Source organism: Andrena cerasifolii, chromosome 10 (assembly GCF_050908995.1).
Source record: "Andrena cerasifolii isolate SP2316 chromosome 10, iyAndCera1_principal, whole genome shotgun sequence".
NCBI classification, from domain to species: domain Eukaryota; kingdom Metazoa; phylum Arthropoda; class Insecta; order Hymenoptera; family Andrenidae; genus Andrena; species Andrena cerasifolii.
In genome coordinates, this window is record NC_135127.1 from 11,977,387 (window position 1) to 11,997,865 (window position 20,479).

General features: G+C 47.8%; 1 protein-coding gene and 1 long non-coding RNA gene across 5 annotated transcripts in view; one reads left to right on the forward strand and one right to left on the reverse strand.

Moving 5' to 3' along the window:
* LOC143374242 (uncharacterized) overlaps positions 1–20,223 on the reverse strand; it is a 42,814-nt gene extending 22,591 nt beyond the window's left edge. For 2 of the 4 annotated variants that reach the window (XM_076822210.1, XM_076822211.1), the window contains exon 1: positions 19,801–20,223. The gene's annotated coding sequence lies outside the window, so the exon portion shown is untranslated. The remainder of the gene's footprint in view (positions 1–19,800) is intronic. The other 2 variants (XM_076822213.1, XM_076822212.1) reach the window with 2 other exon arrangements.
* On the forward strand, positions 18,036–19,838 carry LOC143374277 (uncharacterized). Its single transcript, XR_013086636.1, has 3 exons — positions 18,036–19,425; positions 19,462–19,683; positions 19,714–19,838. It is a non-coding gene; the product is annotated as an uncharacterized LOC143374277 (long non-coding RNA).
* Positions 20,224–20,479: the final 256 nt, after the last annotated feature.

Here is a 20,479-nt window from a genome sequence, read left to right on the forward strand (position 1 = left end):
ATCAAAATAGGCAATCGATTAAATAAATCTTGTTAATTTTATAATTGTGTTATTAGTTGCAATCTGAAAATTTGTAAAACCATACTTTCCGCATATTATTCTAGTAAATATATTTAAATACATTAATTCTTTTATGAATTTCGCAATCCCCCGGAGCTCTGGGATATCTATAGATATTAAAAATCAGACGAATCAAAATACGGATACGTTAATACACGTGTATTTATAAACACACGAGTATCTAAATTCACGTGTATTTAAATACCCGTGAAATAGTGCACGGGTACCCGTGTACTAAAAGATACACGGATTCAGGGACAGATACGTTTAATACACGTGTATTTAAATACACGTGAAATAGGGATCTCTACTAGGTACATACGTAGCTGTGGAGAGACTTTTCGCAATCGGTCGGTTTTACGCTTCCTGGCTCGAGTGGAATGGAACGGAGTGGAGTGGCTTGAAAGAGGGTCACCGGATATTTTTGGACGGTCAGTTTTCCTAGAGTCACAATTAATTAAGAGACGAGACGGGGGGAGGGAGCGTGACTCGATTTAACGGCTCGAGCGAATCGCACGTTTAACAGGAAATAGACGGGGAAAGCAGAAGATCGTTAGGTTTGACGCGAAAGCGCCAAAGATCTCGAGCAATCACGATCGAGAGGAAAGTTAGGGTACGAAATGGATGGTGTTGCCGCGTGTTCGCGTGCGTCTCGCTCGCATAAACATCCGCGATCCGACGATTAGGAAAGTATGCGGCGGGGGAAGAAGCGGAGAAGCCCTAGGCTGTCCTGAAGCGGCCCTACCGTTGGTTATTCTTGGATCGCTCCGCATTCGACGAGCAACGAGATTTCGTCGCTCTTCTCGGGGGTCTTGGCGTAATTCTCGACCCAGTGCCGCGGTCGCAACGACGGCGAGGAATACGAGCCGCGTCCCGCGTTAATTCCCGCGACGCGACGCTTCTGCGTTTGGAAGCGAGCACGTCGAAATTAACGGAAGATACGGTCGCATGGAACTCGGGAAGCGGTGCAGGCCAGTTTCGCTCGTGGTTGGCTGTGGTTGGCTGCCAAGCCAAATCCTCCTATTATTAGCCACTCGATGCGTCTGTGTATTTACCTATGCGGTAGCAGCGGCACGTATTTCGAAAATGAAACCTGAAACTCCTCAAGGATACCCAGCATCCGCTTCCTGGAGTCCAAGAGTCCAGCAATGGGACGTGGTATGTCGCGAACCAGATCGATTCTACCAGGCCCAACGAAAGGTGGCTGCTGTGAACGCTGTAGCCTATTATACGCTATTAGACATGTTAGCAATAATGAAGCATCACCTTGTAAAAGGGGCTGCAAAGTTGAGCTTACGCAGATGCGGCCAGCGTGACGCCTACAGCGACGATGGGCCCGACCAGTGCGACACCATAAATATCATAAATTGGCATCGGGGTCCTTAAGGGGAGGTTCTGGTCTAAATGTAGATTTTTCTTTTATTTCATTTTTCGAATGTTCAACCTTTTAGGAAAACGGGTTTGAAAGGATTTGTTGAAATTCGTAAAATTCCCGAAGTTATAGGCATTTGAGTCGCGGCAAATACATGAGTCACAACCGGCTACTCGGCGCTCACGTAAAACTTTAAGGGGAGGTTCTGGTCTAAATGTCGATTTTTTTTATATCATTTTTCGAATGTTCAATCTTTTAGGAATACGGGTTTAAAAGGATTTGTTGAAATTCGTAAAATTCCCCAAGTTGTAGGCATTTGAGTCGCGGCAAATACATGGGTCACAACCGGCTACTCGGCGTTCACGTAAAACTTCAAATGCGTTTTTCTCGAAACAGTGTTCTCAAAACGGTGGGACCTGTATCTTCAAAACTTATTATCCAATTCGACTGAAACTTGTTTTATTTTGAAGATTATTCTTTTGGCTAGGGGGGGAACTAAAAAAATTACAAAAAGTTGAAAATTTATAATTTTTAAAGGCGTTGAAAGGACGAAAAATACAGGGAAAAGTGATTTCAAACGTGAAGTGTCGTTATTTTCTAAAAAAAATGTAATTTTTGTAATTTTTTTTAGTCCCCCCCCCCTAGAAAAAAGAATAATCTTCAAAATAAAAAAGGTTTCAGTCGAATCGGATAATAACTTTTAGAGATACAGGTCCCACCGATTTTGATGAATTTTTTGACGCCTTGACTTTAACGCCTCCCCAGTGCCGCCTGCAGTGATTACTTATAAAACAAAAAGCATATTTCTATAATCTAAGACATCCTTAATACAATGCAACAAGTCCCATTAAATTATATATAGTAGTTTTCCTTTAATTAATTCCTAAATATCACCTATTTTTTGGGGCTCTAGACCAGAACCTCCCCTTAAGAGTTTTTCCCAAAAGGACAAGAGGGGACTTTCCACGGGACGGAAAGGCAGTCGTTTACAGACCGGGACTCGGGAAAGACCTTCTCGACTCTACCGACTTTAACAACGGAATAAAACTATAACGATTAATTTAGAAAGCGAGTTAATACTCCCAACTTTAAAATATTCTTACAGACATATCTAAATTATAGGGCAGACGACCAGGGGCTGTTGACTGCCCACGGTTATCGTTCCCTTACTCGGCTGCGCGGCGCTGACGTTCTTAGCGAATCACGTGGCGAAAAGTCGCTTCAGCTCGGTCGCCAAGAAATGCGCTAGAGCTTACCAGTGACTCAGCACACGTGGCGGCTAACCACGATCGAGGGTCACTTTACGTTATCCCTAGAGAACAGAGTCTCTCGCTGTCGTACGCGTAGTTGAGGGCAGATCGCTCGTAGCAGCGCAGCGGTTTGACAAATTCCAAATCATTCATCGCGGCTTATAAACAGACGAAGGGAATCGTCGATCGGTTTGTTCGATTCTGCCGTAAACTAAGGCGCGCGTCGCAGTAAACTGTAAAATTAGAAAGTGCTCGGGGAACAGAGCGGTGCGCGCCGCAGCGAGCATGCGCCACGCGCGAGCGCATGCGTGCTGGCGAGTTTTTCCATGCTCGATAGCACTGCGTGATATTTCAAATCGCTCGGAGAGGCGGCTTTCAGGGCTGTCGTCGTCGTGGTCGCGCCTGTTAAAGTCTTCCGCGCTTTGCCCGTTTAATTTAATCTTCTTCTTTCTCTCTACCTCACCCCCCCCCGCTACCCTCTTTCTCGCGGATTCGTTCTGTATACCTAAGTACATATATATATATATATATATATATCTCTCTATCTTTCCGTCTATCTTGTTCGCTCCCGCGCTCACTCTTCCCTCCCTCCTTTTTCTCCTTGGTTTCTCTCGCACCTCTCTTTAGCCGGCGTTTCTCCGAGGTCGTTCTTCGGGTTCACGACCGGGACTATAGAAGTCGATCCCTTCTCTCTTTCTCCCGGATCGCGGCTACTCTCTCGTTTAAACCTCTCTCTATTTTTAGAATGACACACTACCGCGATTCAACGACGCGCGCGAGAACCTCTCCTCTCCGTGGAGTAGCCGGGAAATCCTCGGACCAAAAGCGGTCACGAACGAAACCGAGAGCGAGAATTTTCGGGCTGGCTTGCGGATTTTTTTTGCCAAACGTTTCCGCAGCCGCGAATCAGCGCGCCACCTTTTCGCGAACGATCAAGGGAGGAGCGGGGAGAGCCGGTGCAGACTGCGAATTTTATAGCCAACTAAGTATTGCCGTATTGCGTGGCTATATTTACGGAATCATACGAGTCGGTGCCGGCGCGGCGGGTGAACGTACGCGAGGGTGTCTGCCGCTTTTGTCGCCTTGCTGCACCCACTTAAAATGTTGCAACCGCATTGGCCGCGTATAATTGCGCGGGCCAACGCGAACGCGCCAATTTGCATGGCGTGCGCATCGAGTGCCGATCGAGTTCACTCCGCGCAATCTTGACGAAACGTTGGCCAACCGTTTCGCTCGCTAGCGATTCGCTTTCTCAATCATCGTTCGACAACTCGCATCGAACCCAACGAAGGCAATCCGTCGGAATTCCTCCGATTCCGCGGAACGAACGAATTCGTTCCTTGGTCGAGGGAGTGCTGCTGCTGCTGCTGGCAATTAACGCGCGGTAATCAACGAATTTACGTAATTAACGCGAATCGACGCGGCGCAGCGCGGCACGGTGAGAGAAAGGGATCGATAACCGATGTCGCCGAGTCACCGTGCATCGTGCATCGTGCCGTGGACATTTGTAACCACACGCGGACCGCACCCGAGTCCGGCGAAGACGTAATCGATAATGGAAACTTTACTTTCTCAACGGCCTCTCGTTTCCAGCTTTATCCGCGAGATTGCCGCGGGACGGTTTTAAACCCTTTTTTTTCCGGAGATTATTGGATTATTGGATTATTGAACGCGTCAGTGGGAGCCTTGGCAGTTTAAGACCTTAACTTGGACAGGAGATACGCGTAATCTTGATAAATCTGGTTAAACAACGGATCAGCTTGCAGGTGGACTAATAATGATTTGGTCTGGCCGAGTTTGCGCGGTTAAACGATCCGATCGAATGTCTGGAGCGTGAACCTCCAGAGCTTCTTGCTGCGAATACCTAAACGTTCACTCTGCTGGCGGCCACGATTCAAGAAGGAGGGCGAAAAGAGCGATCGGATGGAAAGGAAACGGAGAGCGACGCACAGTGGTCGGAATAGGGGTGACAGGGGACATTCGTGTATAAATTTTAAACTATAAAAGATATCGCAATGAAATTTGCGCGAAAAAAACAGGAAATAATTATCTCTGTCTAATGATGCATAATTTAAAAAATATTAAATTTATTTATTTAGTTTTCAATTTTTTTAACTTATTTGTGATAAAAAGATTTAATTCTGTTTATTTGGTACCTTATTTAATGCTCTTTAACTGATTTGAATCGCATGTTGGGGAAACTATTCGTTTCCGAGTTATAAGGAAAAGTTACACAGTTCTATGAGAAATTGTGACGAAATCTACAGTTTAGTTAAATATTATTATTCATTTATTATTCATTTATTCGACGGACTAGAGCTGAATAAATATTTGTAAAAATCCTTTGTAATACAATAATAATACGACGGATACGATCGTATATACGTGAAATGACGTAACGCTCACAGTTTTAAACATTAATTATTTGAAGGGTGGGCTGCAGGGGGAAATGATCTTTGCACGATTCCGTAGAAGAAGGTGTGCTGAAAATATTGCAATTGGTTAGAACGTGGAACTCGATGGAACTTGAAAGATATTCCTTACCAATTGTAAAGAACCTTGACGATTGTCTTTATTCCATTCTGCATTATTTTTTTAATACATTAAGAACAGTAATTTTTAGTTAACGGTGTTGATTCTTAACGCAAAAGAATGCTCTTCATTCTAGAGAAAAAAAAGCGGAGAGAAAATATTAAACATAGTCGTCAGGGCATTTCTAAGAAGGAAGCAGTTTTCTTCTGGCGAAAAATGCTATCCTTAAAATATCCCACTTTCAGTGTTCGTCCCAATTACAATTTTTATTAAATTGTATTCGACTGCTGGACATTTAGGAAGTAGTATACGCTCAGTAGATTTCGCTAGGAGAAAGTTCATTTTTGTGCCGAACGTCACCTACTACCCCTATTCCGACCACTGTGCGCCGTGTGGGGTGTTAGGTGCACCTCGCGTCACGCGCCAGCAACCGATGCGTTTTCATTGCGACCCGAGTGCATAACGGGCGGTCAAGCCCCCTCCGCTTTTCTCCGCTTTCCTCCGCGCCGGTGTCCCCTTACAGATTTCTATGCAACTATAATTAGGTAACCGACACCGGTCCCCCGAGGAATCTCTGTTAGCCGTACAGCTATGTCGGCGCGAAGAAAGCCGAAATTAAACGCGGTGCCGCACTTTTACTAGCTCCTCCGCTCACCCCGCCCCTTCTTCTTCTTTCTCTCCCTTCGCCTTGCCGAGGCCCGAGCTGACTTTCCTGCTTCGTTTCATGCACGCGTGGCTACCGCTTTCCGTCGCTGATGGCCTCGACCGCTCGCGAGCTCACGCCGCTTCGGTTCCTCCTTCGTTTACCTAACGCGATGCGTTTCCAACTGCCGAGAGAAAAAGGGTAGCCTTCGGCGAGAAAACGGACCGCGGAGTAAGAAAAACCAGCTGGCATCGGTTCAAGTATTCGTGGAACGAAGAAACGTTTAGGGACTCGGCAAAAATGGAATGAGAATGTAAACGGGGATGTTTCGCCACCTAAGTAACCAGTCATTTTTAGCGGTCGCCGCGCGATTCTGAAGAAGCAAGTTCGATCGACAAATCTACTCGTGTACCAGGGTAGAGATGTCTGTAACAGTTCGCGTGGAATCTCAAAGATCTGCGGAATGAAACGGAGGAGAACAGACGACTGTGGGGCAAGTAGCGAGAGGTAGAGAGGGCCGGCTTCTTAACGAAGACAGAGCTTTGTTTCGCAGAGGCGTGACAAATTTACCCGACGATGGCGGCGAGGGCGAGCAAGATTGTTCGTTATCGTGATTAATAATCGCGCACCAACGACGCTGCAAGCTGGTCGCCAGCGAGCATCGTGCCAACTACATATGTACGTACTACCGAGAAACGTTCGCGCGACCAGACGAGCGCCGTTCAACGATTGGCCTGGCGGACAGCTGACCGTGTCAGTATGCATCCCCCGATTCCTCCGTATGCGCCGTAAGGCCAGCGAACTGCACTTAACGAGAACGAGATGGAAAAGATTCCGGGATGTTCGCAAGGCGAGGCGAGACGAGGCGTGGCGAGGCGAGTCGAGCCGCGGCCGAGGCATCTGTCGATTCTTCGAGCTCTTTGTTTTCGGGCGGACCTCGAGGGCGAAACGATTTGCAATTTTCACGCTGGTATTCCAGAGCTCTAAAGCGCAGAATATTGCCACCGCCGTGCTCGCTCGGCAGCCAGGAATTTGCATAAGAATACAAGTCTGAGAAATTTTAGTTCACGCTCGCCGTTTTCCCGACGCTTTGAACGCGCTCCACTTTCCACCGTTTGACACGTAAATTTCACGGCCGGACCACTCACTCGCAGCCCTTTATTTGCATTTAACGAGCTCCCGAATTATTCGTGGATGCAAGTAGGAGACGACCAAGCTGGAAAATATTTCCCTCGATTCTTTCAAAATTTCAAGCTGCCTACTCACTGCGTAGGTACTACGTGCACCTTCTAGTTTGATTCTGTCTAATTGTACGGGAGGAAAGGGAGTAGCGGGAAGACAAGAAGGGAGGGACAAAGGGTGGTGAGGTTTTTCGGAAAGATTCGAGACGACGGAGCGAGGTGCCGCGGCTTTCCGCGGAGGGGAGAAGAAAACGGGACGGCTGAGAAGACGAGCGAAAACGAGCGAAAACGAAGAGAGGCGAGCGCTGCCGAGGCGAGGAGAGCGGGTGAACGACCTGCGGAGAATCGGTATTTGCGGCATTCCGGCGAGAACGATGAGGATGACCGAGTATGCGTTCCCCCAATTATCCTCCTGCATCCCCGGACAATGAATGAGAGTCTCGCTCGGTTTCCTTTCTTCCTGCGACCGCTGGAGCGACCGAGTCCAAGGTCACCGGAAGTCCCGGGGAAAATTAACCTGCTTCTCCGGCTTCGACCAAGCTCGGTCGAGACACGCGATTCCCCGACCCTTTCCTCCCTTTTTCACCCCCTCTGTCCGGCTTGTTTCGCTCATTGCCGAGCGAATTTCTTTTGCCGTGCGAACCGAGCCTCGAGTTTCGTACGACAAAATCCTTATTCGGGCGGCTAAGGCTCCTTTCACCGAGGCGCAGCCGTATCGGAAATTTGCCCGAGTTCCGATGCGCCGGCTTAGACGGATTAGATGCCCGTTTGTTTTTATCAGCTACGAGATCCGCTTTGGCATCGAACGGTCACCACGTGTTTCGTCTCGTTAGGTTTCGTAGCTGCAGCTGCGGTTCACATGGCTCGCGAGAAAGCCGGCGTTGCGTTGCATTTAGGTACTTAGATGTAACGCTCGATTATTCTTGCTCTTACAGCTTACACGGGTGCGCGATTGTACCAGCCGAGAGACTTTTAGATGGAATGTCTAGGCTAGATTTCCACCCTGCCCCCTCGAAGGGACTGTTAGAGCTTAGTTCCTTTAAGGGGGTATACCCGTTTGAACCCTCGGAAAATGTGTACATTTTGTGGATTTTTTTACAAGTCAACGGCTTCACGAAGATTTCCCGTTTTTTTACTATCTTTACATAGTATTATGAACTACTTAAAAAAAAAGTTTCAGTTAAATAACTATTGTTTTTCGGAAGTTATGCATACATATCCGAAAGTCTCTCGATTTTAGACGGCGAAACGGTGGGCCTAAAAACTCGCGCCACGTTCAACCAATTCACTTCCAATTTTGTATGCAGGATCGTAACAAGATTCCACATCGTCCAACAAGGGCTTTTTTTATTCCCATTCCCCGTTTATTATTTATAAAGAAATAAGGTGGCCTTTTCCCTTAGAAAAATGTAACTTTACCTTTGATCTCTCACCATTTCCTTATTTCTCAAAATTTTCAAAATCGGCCCCGTTGGACGATAGCTATTGACATACTTCATAAGAAGATTTTATTGCTTTTGATTTCAGACACGCCATACCGCTGTTTTCAGGCCCACCGTTTAGCCGTCTAAAATCGAGAGACTTTCGGATATGTATGCATAACTTCCGAAAAACAATAGTTTTTTAACTGAAACTTTTTTTCAAAGTAGTTCATAATACTATGTAAAGATAGTAAAAAAACGGGAAATCTTCATCAAGCCGTTGACTTGTAAAAAAATCCACAAAATGTACACATTTTCCGAGGATTCAAACGGATATACCCCCTTAAGCAGAAACAACCCAGCCAGACAATTTACAGCAGATTTGCGTAAAGTTTATCGAATATCAAATCACGAAATGTAACAATGTTGCGCGCTTTGTGAGCGCTCACATTGGTGTTAAATTTAAGACGTGTAATTATGCAATTAGAACAGAAAATATTGTAGCAATCTTTATACACTCGATGAGGGTAGTCTGTTCAGGTCGTATTTGAATCATATTTGAGTCGTGACGTGCCGCTAATATTTACACAAAATCAAAAATTATCCGATCATTCTCGAAAGCGGATTGCGAACGTTCCCGCGTCGGACCGTCATCTATTTATCTTATATTTGTGCAAAATTTACCTACAGTTGTGCATTGAAAAATGGGGATCATATTTGTTAGAATATAATGTTTATTTATTTAAGAAAATAAAAGTTACACAGTCGATCGTCAGTATAATAATAATAAGAACTGTGTAAAACTTAAACTAAAAGTAATGGAAAGAATAGTCTTTAGCGCGATGCAAGTTAACCGTTTGGAGGGTTTTCTCGGACTGAGAAGCGCAGGGGTCGAGAAAACCGTTTTCGCCTCTTTTGGGTCTCCTGTAGCGAAAGAAAGGAAAACTCACAAGTCACCGGGTCCCCAAAGTCCCTGACACTCCAACTCCAGGAAACAGTCCATCGTTGTACACATTCCAACAATATTTGAATCACATTTGCAGCAATCAATGCAGCGCACGATGATTGCAAATTACCATCATCACTTTACATTGTATTTACAACATATGTTTTAGTGATATTTAGTAAATTAACATTAACACAATTAACAGCATGTAGTAAATGTATTGGTTCATCGCACGATCAAGAATTTAACTCATGAATTCACTTTAAAGTCTATCTGGGAAGCTTGCAAGTGGAATAAGCCGGGCAAACGGCATTCATTAATCGGGCCGTTACTTTCTTTTCAGCGGGGCCCAAGAAGTCGCGGCTAGTTTTAGCTGAGCAGACGGAATTTACGGGATTGGGAAACGCAAGGCCGGAATATTCATTTTCCCGGAACAGCGTGGAAGAATGGCCGCGATCGTAACAACGCTTACCGAAGCAAGACGCAATCGTTACGCCGTCAGAAAATTAATGAAGCCGTGCAGTAGCTACGTACATACGCGTAGCTAGAATAGCATTGCGCTTGAAAACTCGCGGCGAACTGTTTTCTGTAGGCGTAACCCGAGGCCAACTGTTCCTTCTCGTATTCTACAGAAGAATTTTCTTTCAGGATCCGCAGCCTAAGAGGCGTTCGCGCAAAAGCAAAAAGGAGCGTCAAGCGGAGCACGTGCAGCAAATCCGTCGAAGGGTTTGTGCGGAAGGCCAAGGGACTGTGAGAATTTTCCCGCGCCGTGGCTTCGGGCTTCGAGGCCTCGCGCGGTCGACTTCGCATCGAAACACCGTTCGATCAGTGGGCTGCCTGTTGCAAAGTGGCGATAAAATCGGCGGCCACAGGCCACGAATGCGCGGTCGGTCGCATAATGTATGGATACGTGACAAGTAGGCGACTCTTCTCCGCGCTGTATCGCGCGGCCTCTCGGCAAAAAGTAGAAGGTGGAGGAGGACGAACCGGAGGAACGGGGCCAGCCAACCAGTCAGTTAGTTAGTTAAAGATTGAAACGCGACTGCGTTCTTTGTGAGTCAATTGCGATTGACGCGGCTCGGCGCGGCGCGGCGATTATAACAGTAAACAGGCTCAGCCATCGTGAAACGAGGATGGTATCGCGTGTGCGGATCGAAGTGATCCGAATTGCGGCAGCCGCAATTCGCGATCCACGCCGCCTTTTCCCTCCGCGAGCTGGCTATTACTTAACAGGCTGTTTTCCCTTTCCTTTCGACGGACGACAATTGTTGGTCGCTGGTTTCTCCAGGGGCGGTGAGAGAAATAAGTTTGCAGTTGACTGATTGTCAGGCGCAAGATTGAAAGTGACTGGAGCGGAAGAAAAAGCTCGCCTTGCTTCGCCTCGCTTCGCCACGATTTCACTGTTCCGCGGAAACAGGCGGGAGCGAATGAATTTTCTAAGCTCGATCGATTAGAATCCCGCGATATTGCGCTTCGCGGGAAAAGAATCGCGGTTCTCGTTCGCTGGGGAATTATCGCCGAATGGGTGAATGCGCGCGTTATTATCGTCGGCGCGGCGCGGCGGCCGATAACCTCTGAGTCTTCCACCGGTATGCGTATCACTTCCTATACCTACGTATAATTTTATTGTACAAAGCTCCTCTGTAGAAGACGCGCGCGTTCGCTTGGACGCGTGGCTTTACGACTTCTCTTACCGGCGCGCGGTGCTCCGTGACCCTATCGCTTTTCTGTATCGCGATTCGCGACCGCCGCTAAAATTCAATACGCACAGACGAACGGTGCGTAGCAGACGCAAAGTAAAAGCCAGGCGGTGCCAACTACGAACGAGTGGCCCGGCCGTGAACGAGGCAACGATCTCTCAAGCGGGTGGATCGAGCCGAGGAATGTGAGCTCTTTCATTCAAGTGTGTCGCTGGAAAAAATTATCTTCGCCCCGCGGAATGCAATTAGTCGGTTGAAAAGAGGCTCTGTCGCCAAGCTCTCGATGGCCACCAATCTGCACGGTGCTCCTTTCGATTAAAACACTCGAGATCGATCGAATAACATCTACGTCTGTACGCTAGCAAGACTATCAAGAGCAAGGCTCGGATTTCAATTCTTCTCGGCGCAACTGTACCTATGATTCTTGATAGCTACGTTTTCTCCCGTGGAAAAGCATAAGCCTGCGCGGTTAATGGGTTTAAAGTTGAAGCGCGGCGAACCGAGACATTCCCTAGGGGCCTAGGCTCACGATCCCGTGCCTAAATTTACCTACACACGGCAGATGTAATAAAGCGCGCGCGATGCGCGCCGCTTTACGGTATCCTCTATCCGGGATTCCGAATAAGCACTGGCACGACCAGTGTTCGCTCGCTTACATCTCCTTGGACAGCTGCCAGACACCTTTCTGCCATTTTCCGAGCCTGCGATTCTGCGAACGCACCGAGGTGCGATTGCGGCGAAATTCTCGAGCGTGACAATGCGCCTTGAGCTGCCCAGGCAAACGAAACGTATCGCGAACACCTTCTGCCGCGAGGCAGCAGATTTTCAGGCCAAACGTCAGCGGGAAGAAATTTTTCAGCACTCGTTAGCAGCTGGCGTCACGTCTGGCCGGTGCGGTGCAGCGCGGTGTGGTCGGCCAGATCGGTTCGTGGGAGTGTAAGAGGTACGCGCGGGGTTCTCTCGTGACTCACGGCGAATACCAGTTAGGCTTCCGTAAGTCTGATTCGGAGCTGGCTGTTTGCACGATGTCGCGAAACGTTGCGCATCGTCTTGCTGAGATGTTGCGAATGTTGCGATTACTTCCATCGCACAGTAACGAAAATATTCGGACAGTTTTTAAAATCGCATAACTTTTTTAGAATTGGTCCAAACGACGTGAGTTTTTTTTAGAAGCTAGAAGGATTAGTTTGCTAAGTGACGTGTTTCGTCGTTTTGGAAAAAAATGCAATTGGTCGGAATAGCAAAAAAAATAGTAAAGGCCGGTTTTTAAACTTTTTTTGCGAGCCTGTAATGAAAATTAAAAAAAAACCGTTTGTAGATTGAAGTAAGTTATATGCATGCCTAAAATTTCATCAAAATCGGTTAACGTTGCTCTGAGCTATACACGCTAACCCGATTTTTTTAATTTTCATTACAGGCTCGCAAAAAAAGTTTAAAAAAAGACCTTTACTATTTTTTTTTTGTTACTCCGATCAATTGTATTTTTTCTCAAAAAATCTGAGAGCTAACAACCCAGAGCAATTCTAAAGTTATGCGACTTTAAAAAGTGTCCGAATATTTTCGTTACTCACTGTGTGTCTGCACAGTGAGCACAGTCAGCTATGGACAGCCAAAACGATTCCGTACGAAGCCCAAATTACTGCGTACACAGTGTCTGTCGCCACGGATTACCAGATTCTCATATTTCAAGGCAAAAAACCGTCGATATGTGGCTGTACATGAATAATGCATGAATCGCGAATCTCCGCGGAAGAAACAGGTGACCGTCGAAACAGCCGCCTTTCTACTCCGCGAGCTTACCTCTCGTCGTGACGAGAAACCGTGCCTATCTTTCTACCATTTTATCTCGACGTTCAATCTTTCCACGCGAACAGCCGCTTTCGATCTATGCGGGCATGCAAAAGGACTGGATCGCGCCGCGGCTACGAATCCGTGCGATGCTCTCTAGTTAACAAGTGTTTAAAATAACCCTAGCCAAGAAGCGCTGCGCTATGCCGCCTCCTGCTGCTCTTAAATCCTTTCCCTACCACGGAAAGCAGAGAAGAAAGCACGTATGCGTCGGCAAGGGTATCTATTCTTATAAATCTTCTTACAATTAGCTGCTCGTTGAGGCGCTTCTCGTCGACCGAGCGACGCAACGCGAGCCGCTGGAATTGGCCCACGCCACCAATGTACGGAAATGCTCGCTAGAGAGGATTTCGACCGGTCCTGCTTTTTCTACAGGGACGTGCGCGATGCTTTTTAAAGTTTTACGATCGGTCTATAAAGTAGCTCGAGCGAGAGTGGCGAGAGTGAGCGGAGCGATGACAGAAATCGGACCTGTGCCGACTGTTTTGGAACGTTCCTAGCCGAGAATAGAACGTAGGACATATGTACGTGGGTACATACTACTCTACTGGTAGCAAAGCAACCATTGCGCAGCCTCTTTCTCCGCTCGTTCTTTGCATATTAACATTCAGGCGGACAATCGAGAAATTGGCTTTTCGCAGTTCACTCGCAAGGGAACACCGCGAACCCGCACTCACCGATTGGAGCGCAAGTTTGTGGGTTTATAGAGTGATTCAAGACGAGAACAACGGTGCGCTTCATTCGGACCCTATCGCCCTTTAAGGGGATGAAAACTAACCCCAAAGTCAAACAGGCACTTCCACTTTTTCGCGTGTAACTTCCAAACTACGACAGATAGAAGAAAATGCTTCGAACAAAAGTTTGGCGGTGCAATGAGCGCTGCAAATTTGCGTTAACAAAATTTTGAAAAGAGTTTAAAAAAAAAATACCTCAACGGAAAAAAACTTTTTTCAAAATTTCGTTTGCGCAAGGTTGCAGTGCTCATTGCGCCATTATACTTTTGCTTGAAGCGTTTTTTTCTGTCTGTTGTAGTTTGGGAGTTATGCGCGAAAAAGTGGAAGTGCTTATTTGTCTCTGAGCTTAGTTTTGACCCCCTTAAAGGTCGACAGGGCCCGAATGAAACACAGCGTTGTTCTTGTCTTGTGTCACTCTATAAACCCACAAACTCGCCTTCCAATCGGTGAGTGCGGGTTCACGGTGTTCTCTTGTCAGCGCGAAACACTTCCGTTTGACAGGAACCACTCGACCCGCCGCGCCGCGCCGAAATATATACGGGCTGACTCACAATCAGCCCGTAGTTACAACAGGGTTGGTACAAGTGCCCACACCACTTTCCTATCCTAGCAAACATATCGAGGATATGCGTGTACGTATACGGTCGCTAGCTCGATGCGAGTACAGAAAATAGAGCAACCGTCAGCCGGAAAGCACTGGACGTGGCCAGACGTTATTCACCATTTTAAAATAAATCTGCGCGAATAGCCGGCGAATTTCAGCGTTACCCAATCGACGGACCGTAAGATGATTCCTTTCGGACGCCACTATCCTAGTTGTGGGTACGTCGCGTCGAATCCTTTTCGGCTTCTTTTTTAACGATTGACCTGGTTGCAAGGTTGTGGGGAAACGGAGAACGAGATCAGCAGTTTCGGAGTGTTTAAGGTATCCGGCTGGTATCTGGGCGGCTCAGAAGCCTTACGAAACCTATAATGTGATTAAGCGAACTTATCGCATGCTCTTTTCACCGGCGCGGCCGCGGTGCGTTTCAACGTGTCTAAAGAACAAAGATCGTGGTCGTGACGAGTGTAGCGTAAGAAGGAGAAATTGCAGTGGCAAACGTCGGTCCGTCCATCTGTCGCTATCTGTGAAACATTCGTGTACAATTTTATACATGTGTACGTAGTACATACGGTACGAGACCTGTCGCACTGATATTTACTTTATCGAGTGACTAGACCGCCTTTTATCAGGCTCTTGGATACATCGGACTGATTTCAATCGTAATTCCGAGGAAGCTGAGATTCGTGAGTTTCGTGGAAATAAGGAAGGCAGGGCTAGCAACTGCGCTAGACTCTTTCAATTATCGGTAATTCGGTAAAATTTTCAATCAAAACTGGTATTTTTTAAGGAATTTAAAATATACGAGTAAACAACAAATAAAACTTTTTTTTCTATTCTAATCGAGCGTTATAATAAATACTTATTAATATCGATCTTCACCACGAAAACAATGAAAAGAATCTTAACTTTCATACATAATTAAGTATTTTTTATTTAACAATTCTTCTTCACAAATAAGCACGCAGATAATATAATTGGTCTAAACTTTGGTCTCCTGATCGCGACCTAATTTTTGTAGAAAATAATCCAGCCACGGATAAAGCGCACAGATTCTACACTCGTTGGTCGGATAGTCATTAAGAAATCATGTCATTCGTACCTATATATTTTCTCCTTACTTTTTCTACTTGAAAATACGTCACTTTTTCGATGACTCGATACAGATTTTCAGTTTTCCTTTGGATCAGAGTCGGTTCTTCACGAGATGCCTCGGTTTTCGTCTTTATTAGTAATTGAAGCTTTTTCCACTGATAACGTAGTAGATGTGGACGGAATTAATGAACGCATATATGCGCTACATTGTAATACGTAATTTACCGAATTAGTACCGGTAAAAATTTGAGGGTACTTCTCGCGGTAGACCGGTTCACCGGTATTGCAATCCCTATACATAATATTACGAGAATAAGTAGCGTCGCAAAAGCTATGCGCAGGGTTGCATGAAAGTTGGCTAAAAGTCAACCTCCAAAGTCCGCTGCGATTTTCGGTTATAACGGGTGACCGCGCCTGCCTGGTGAATGCAGCTACGGCGCTCGTAATCTCGATCTCCGACGAGATTATATGCATAAATCTTTGATATCGAGGCACAGATCATTGGCCGAGAATAGAGACGCTGCGGAAGAATACCGCGTCACCCGGTCGCTTTCTCCGCTCGAAGCAGCTATTTCTGCATGCAGCAGCTCCCTTTCCCCGCATCCTCCATTACAATGGCATACAATCGTCAACGATCGCCAGCGATTAAAACGATAACGCCGCGAGCACGCATAGGCACCGTGGAAGCATCGATACCCGGGCGCGGATAAGAATATGTACGACGTAGTCGCCGTTTCTTTCGTGGTAAATTGTACAGCAGAGGAAACCACGCCCAACGAAGGCCGAATTCCGCTCGAATTCGACAGCCGCCGCCGGGCTTGATTCACCGAGCCCCAGTCCTCCAACATTGTCTCGCCGCGGCGCTAAACATCTTATCGTTACCTTGTAGGTTTCACAGCGGCGCGTCGATAAAACGAAGAGGGTCGATGGTTAAAATACCGAAACGCGACGGCGACCGTGTTGACGAGCCTGCGGTTTGTAATAGGGTAAACGCACCAATAAATGAACACTTAAGGCTAATGAATGAACACTATTATAAAATTATGTTTGCAGCGCGATTGACTCCACGTGCTGCAAAAATTGTTTGGATCTGAAGCAAGAAATTACAAGAAGTCTCTGATTAATTAGTTGCTTCTTTTAATAACTTATTTTACTCAGTTTAATAAAAAATGTCCATTCACTGGTACGTGTTCATTTACTGGTACATCCACCCTAGTAACCCGTGCGCTTCCAGTCCGGCTCATTCGTCGCGGGCCATTTGCAGTCTCGCTCTCGGATTTTCCCAAAAACGTTCCACCGTTATCGATCGCTTGATATTTCCTGCTTCGTCATCCTTCCTCCTTCGAAAACTGTAACGCATTCCTGACATGGTCGTAGATACGACGCGGATGCGATGATACCGCGCGATACCGCGCGCTATCAACCGCTGATTCCTCAAGGAAATTTCGCAATTTCCGCGACGAACGCTGACCACGTATCCTCGGACTTTGCTCTCGCAACTGGCGATGCAACTTGCGGGGCATTGTTTTATTGGCTTGCCGAGGAGCAGCGTATCGGTCAGGTTTCCTCGAAAGCAGGTTTGTTAGTCGAACAGAGTGGTGGACAACTCTGTGGCGTCCCGGTACTTGGTCACTGTTCACGGGGCTCTATTTTCGACCAGATGATTCAGAAAGCGGCCTCGTCACGCATGATACGTTGTATTTCTACGGGTGTACCCACCACCCTTGCGCAGGCCTACCTATGTTTCGTGTCGATTGCTTCGACAATAAAATTCGCGAGGGTGCTCGCGTTGGTCGCCGACTCGGCCGAGGTCCGCTGTCGAAGAATGAGGTTTCTGAACGGAAAACGGAAACCCTGGCGCGCATCGGCCGCGGCGACCGAGGTTAATTTTCTGGGCTAGATGCCTGGGAAAGATCGCTGCGATTCTATTCACCGGTGCGCGTTGCTTCTTCCTTCTGGCTGCTGATTCCTTTACGTTCACCCCGCCTCGTCGCAATTAACATCCAACGACTAATCCAAGATAATGGGCCGATCCGATGAAAGTCTCGTTCGCAGAGACCGGGCCGCATTATACTTTCATAATCGTGGTCGGTGGGAACCGCAGCCGAGATGCACGTTCGTTCGCTTCCGCGCGATACGCACAACCGCGTCCGCCTATAATTGGCCGACGCGAATTAATCTCGGCGCGGCGTCCCTTAATCTCGCCTCCTTCGGAGGGGCGAAGGAGCAATCGGAGGATGTTGATGGTTCGGCCGTGTTGCGGATCAGAAGAACGAGATCGTTGCGTCAAGGTGTATCGCGCACCTTGTCGTGTGGTGTCAGGTGTGGCGCGGCAAGGTGTCAGAAGGCCAATAGAAGCCGCACAAAAGCAACCGGGACAACCGTTGGAGGTGATTCTGGCGTTCGAGTGGCCGATGCTCGCGAGCCGATTACTCCACGGAGCAGGATAACTATTGCTAGTTATTGTTAGCGCTGGCCGAGTGTAAGAATTCGTAATCAATGTGGAAAACAGAATAAGTTGAAAAACATATATTTTGACGAGTTCGGTGCGGGTTGGATAGAACGTGTCTCGAGTCGTGGTCTGTACAAGACTGGCTGTTCTTGAGCGGGAGATCCTTGCGTTGACGCCATTGACATCTCCTTAAGGCCCTATCTAATTTATGACGGGCCTGGCATCACGTTGTCCTGACTCGGCGTCGCCGTGCTCGCCTTTTGGATAAACAGTCGCATTCGGCTGCCATCGTTCGTCGAATAGTGTCGGATTTCCTAACACGAGCAACGCAGAGGCGACTGGATCGATGCTCTGCTCGGCGAATAAACGTTGCCGATCGGAAGGTTTTGCGAAGTTTAAACTGAAAGGTTTTGAAGCGAAAACGTAGGATGGAATGTTTGTACGGGCCACCGGGAACGGTGCGCGTTGTAACGTTGAAATATTCATTCGCCGAGTACGCGTGACTAATACCTACCGTATTAAAGCATGGCCGTTCGAGGCCAGCGATTCCTCCTGTTCGGTTTTCAGGGTCGTTCGAACGCGATAACAGAGTCACTAATCACCTGACCGCCAAGTAAATTAGAGAGAACTTATGGTTTCGGGCCCCGTACCGTCTCAGCTTAACAAATTAGTGTTCTCCCGATTCGAACGCTCGCCGATGGCAAATACTTTCGACCTACAGCAGCGGGAACAGTCGCTTCGTACAGTTGTGCGTGTCGGGGAATCCGGCACCCGGCGCTACATGCCCGTGTAAACCGCAGGATAAACAAACGGAAGCCTACTTATAAATAGAGATATCTTAATGACCCGACGCGTCGCGGGCATTCGCGAATTGGCGCACCGATACTCGATACCGCCTTCGACCTTGTCCGCATCGCGTCTTTCTCGGTTTTTTCACGATGGAATTCCACGTTTCCAGGCGAACCGGGCAATTTTAACACCTATCCTCCTCGCAGTTTTAATAGGAGTCTATTTCTGAACCACGCGAGCAAACCAGCGGACTAGGCTAACGGGGTTTATGCTTGCCGGAGGATCGCCGAAAATTATGCCGAATAGCGGCAGAGAGGCTTGCTCCTCTGACTCGCAGCACGTTTTTCCTGCTGCGATCTCAGCGACCGCAGCGGGCCAAATAGGAACTTTTCGTCGGACAGAACAAACAAACGTGATCCAACCCCCCCGGGGAAGTTGCTGTACCAAAATACACGCTATGGGTGTATCCAAACGGTTTTATCCAAATATTTGAGAACACTCGCACGGAACTCTTATCCCCCGTAGCTACCGTTATCGTTCTTTCCGTTCTCAGTGTACGTAGACTCGATTTCACGTCCATTCGGAGCCCGAACGAAAGCGTCGGAAACGAGAAGCGATTTCAACGCGAAATTATGAGATCGTGCGTGCGTGCGTAACGCGTAGGAGGGAAGGGCGAGCGTTGCCTGCGAGAGAGGACGACGGGAGGAAGAAATCGATGCCACCGTCTGCCGCGGCACAAGAGAAGAGAAGCGAAGAGTAGAGAAGAGAACAAGAAGAGAAGGGAAGGGCAGGGAAGGGATGGTCAGGGCAGGGAAGGGAAGAGGGGGGGCAGGGGAGGGCAGGGAAGGGAAGGGAAGAGAAACTCGTCGTGTGTCGGTGAGTTTTCGCCGGTGTCTGTAGCCCGTCAATGAAGAGAGAAAAAGAGAGAGGGAGAGAGAGAGAAGGAGACCAGGCTAGTGAGAAAAATCCAGATGAGGAGAACCGATCGAGAGAAACAGGGAGGAAGACGCAAGGACAGAAGGAGGGAGTGAGTAAGCGAATGAACGAGCGGGTGGGCGAGTTATGAGAGAGAGAGAGATGGAGAGACAGACAGAAAGAGAGAGAGAGAGAGAGAGAAGGGAGGAAAATAATTGTGAAAGAAGAGAGAGCAGAGTCAAGGCTTCACGAGGTACTCACTTGGCTGCTAACGTAGCGTAGCCGCCACTGTCTTGTTGGTTGCTGCTGTGAGAATTTGTCCGCCGGAGAATCTGAGGGGATACTCGGCTGCAGCTCTACTCTGTTTCTCGGGCTGGTCCGCCTAGCTCTCTCCTCTGGCCCGGCACAACTCAAAACTCAAAACTCAAAACACGAGGCTTACGAGCAGAGAGAATACCGGTGAAGGGTGCGGATGGACAAGGCAACACGCCTCATACGACACTCTATGCGACACTGCCTCTAACGGCGAGACTCTTGTTAGGTGGTCAGGGGGTAACGGAAGGGGCGCGGGCGCGGGCGCGGACGCGTCGAACGTACGTTATCGAACAAGGGGGGCAACGGGAACCACCACTCCGTTCTCGCGGGTGTCTCGAGCTTGACTGACGCACCAGCCGAGCCGCCGAGCCCGCGGACCGGCCCGAACCCTGAGCTTATCCTCCCTCTTTCTCCATCTTTCTCCCTAGAAGCCCACATCTCCGTCTATCTCACTCCCCCGCCCAGCTCGAGACACCATGTTGGTCTCTGCTCTCCTCGCTCTCCCTCTCTCTCTCTTCCTTCGATTTCTCCGCCGCGACCTCACCGTCTATTCTTTTCAAGTTAAATTTTTTTTTGGTGGAGCTAAATTTTATCAAATTTAATTAACATTAAATTCAATTTTTTT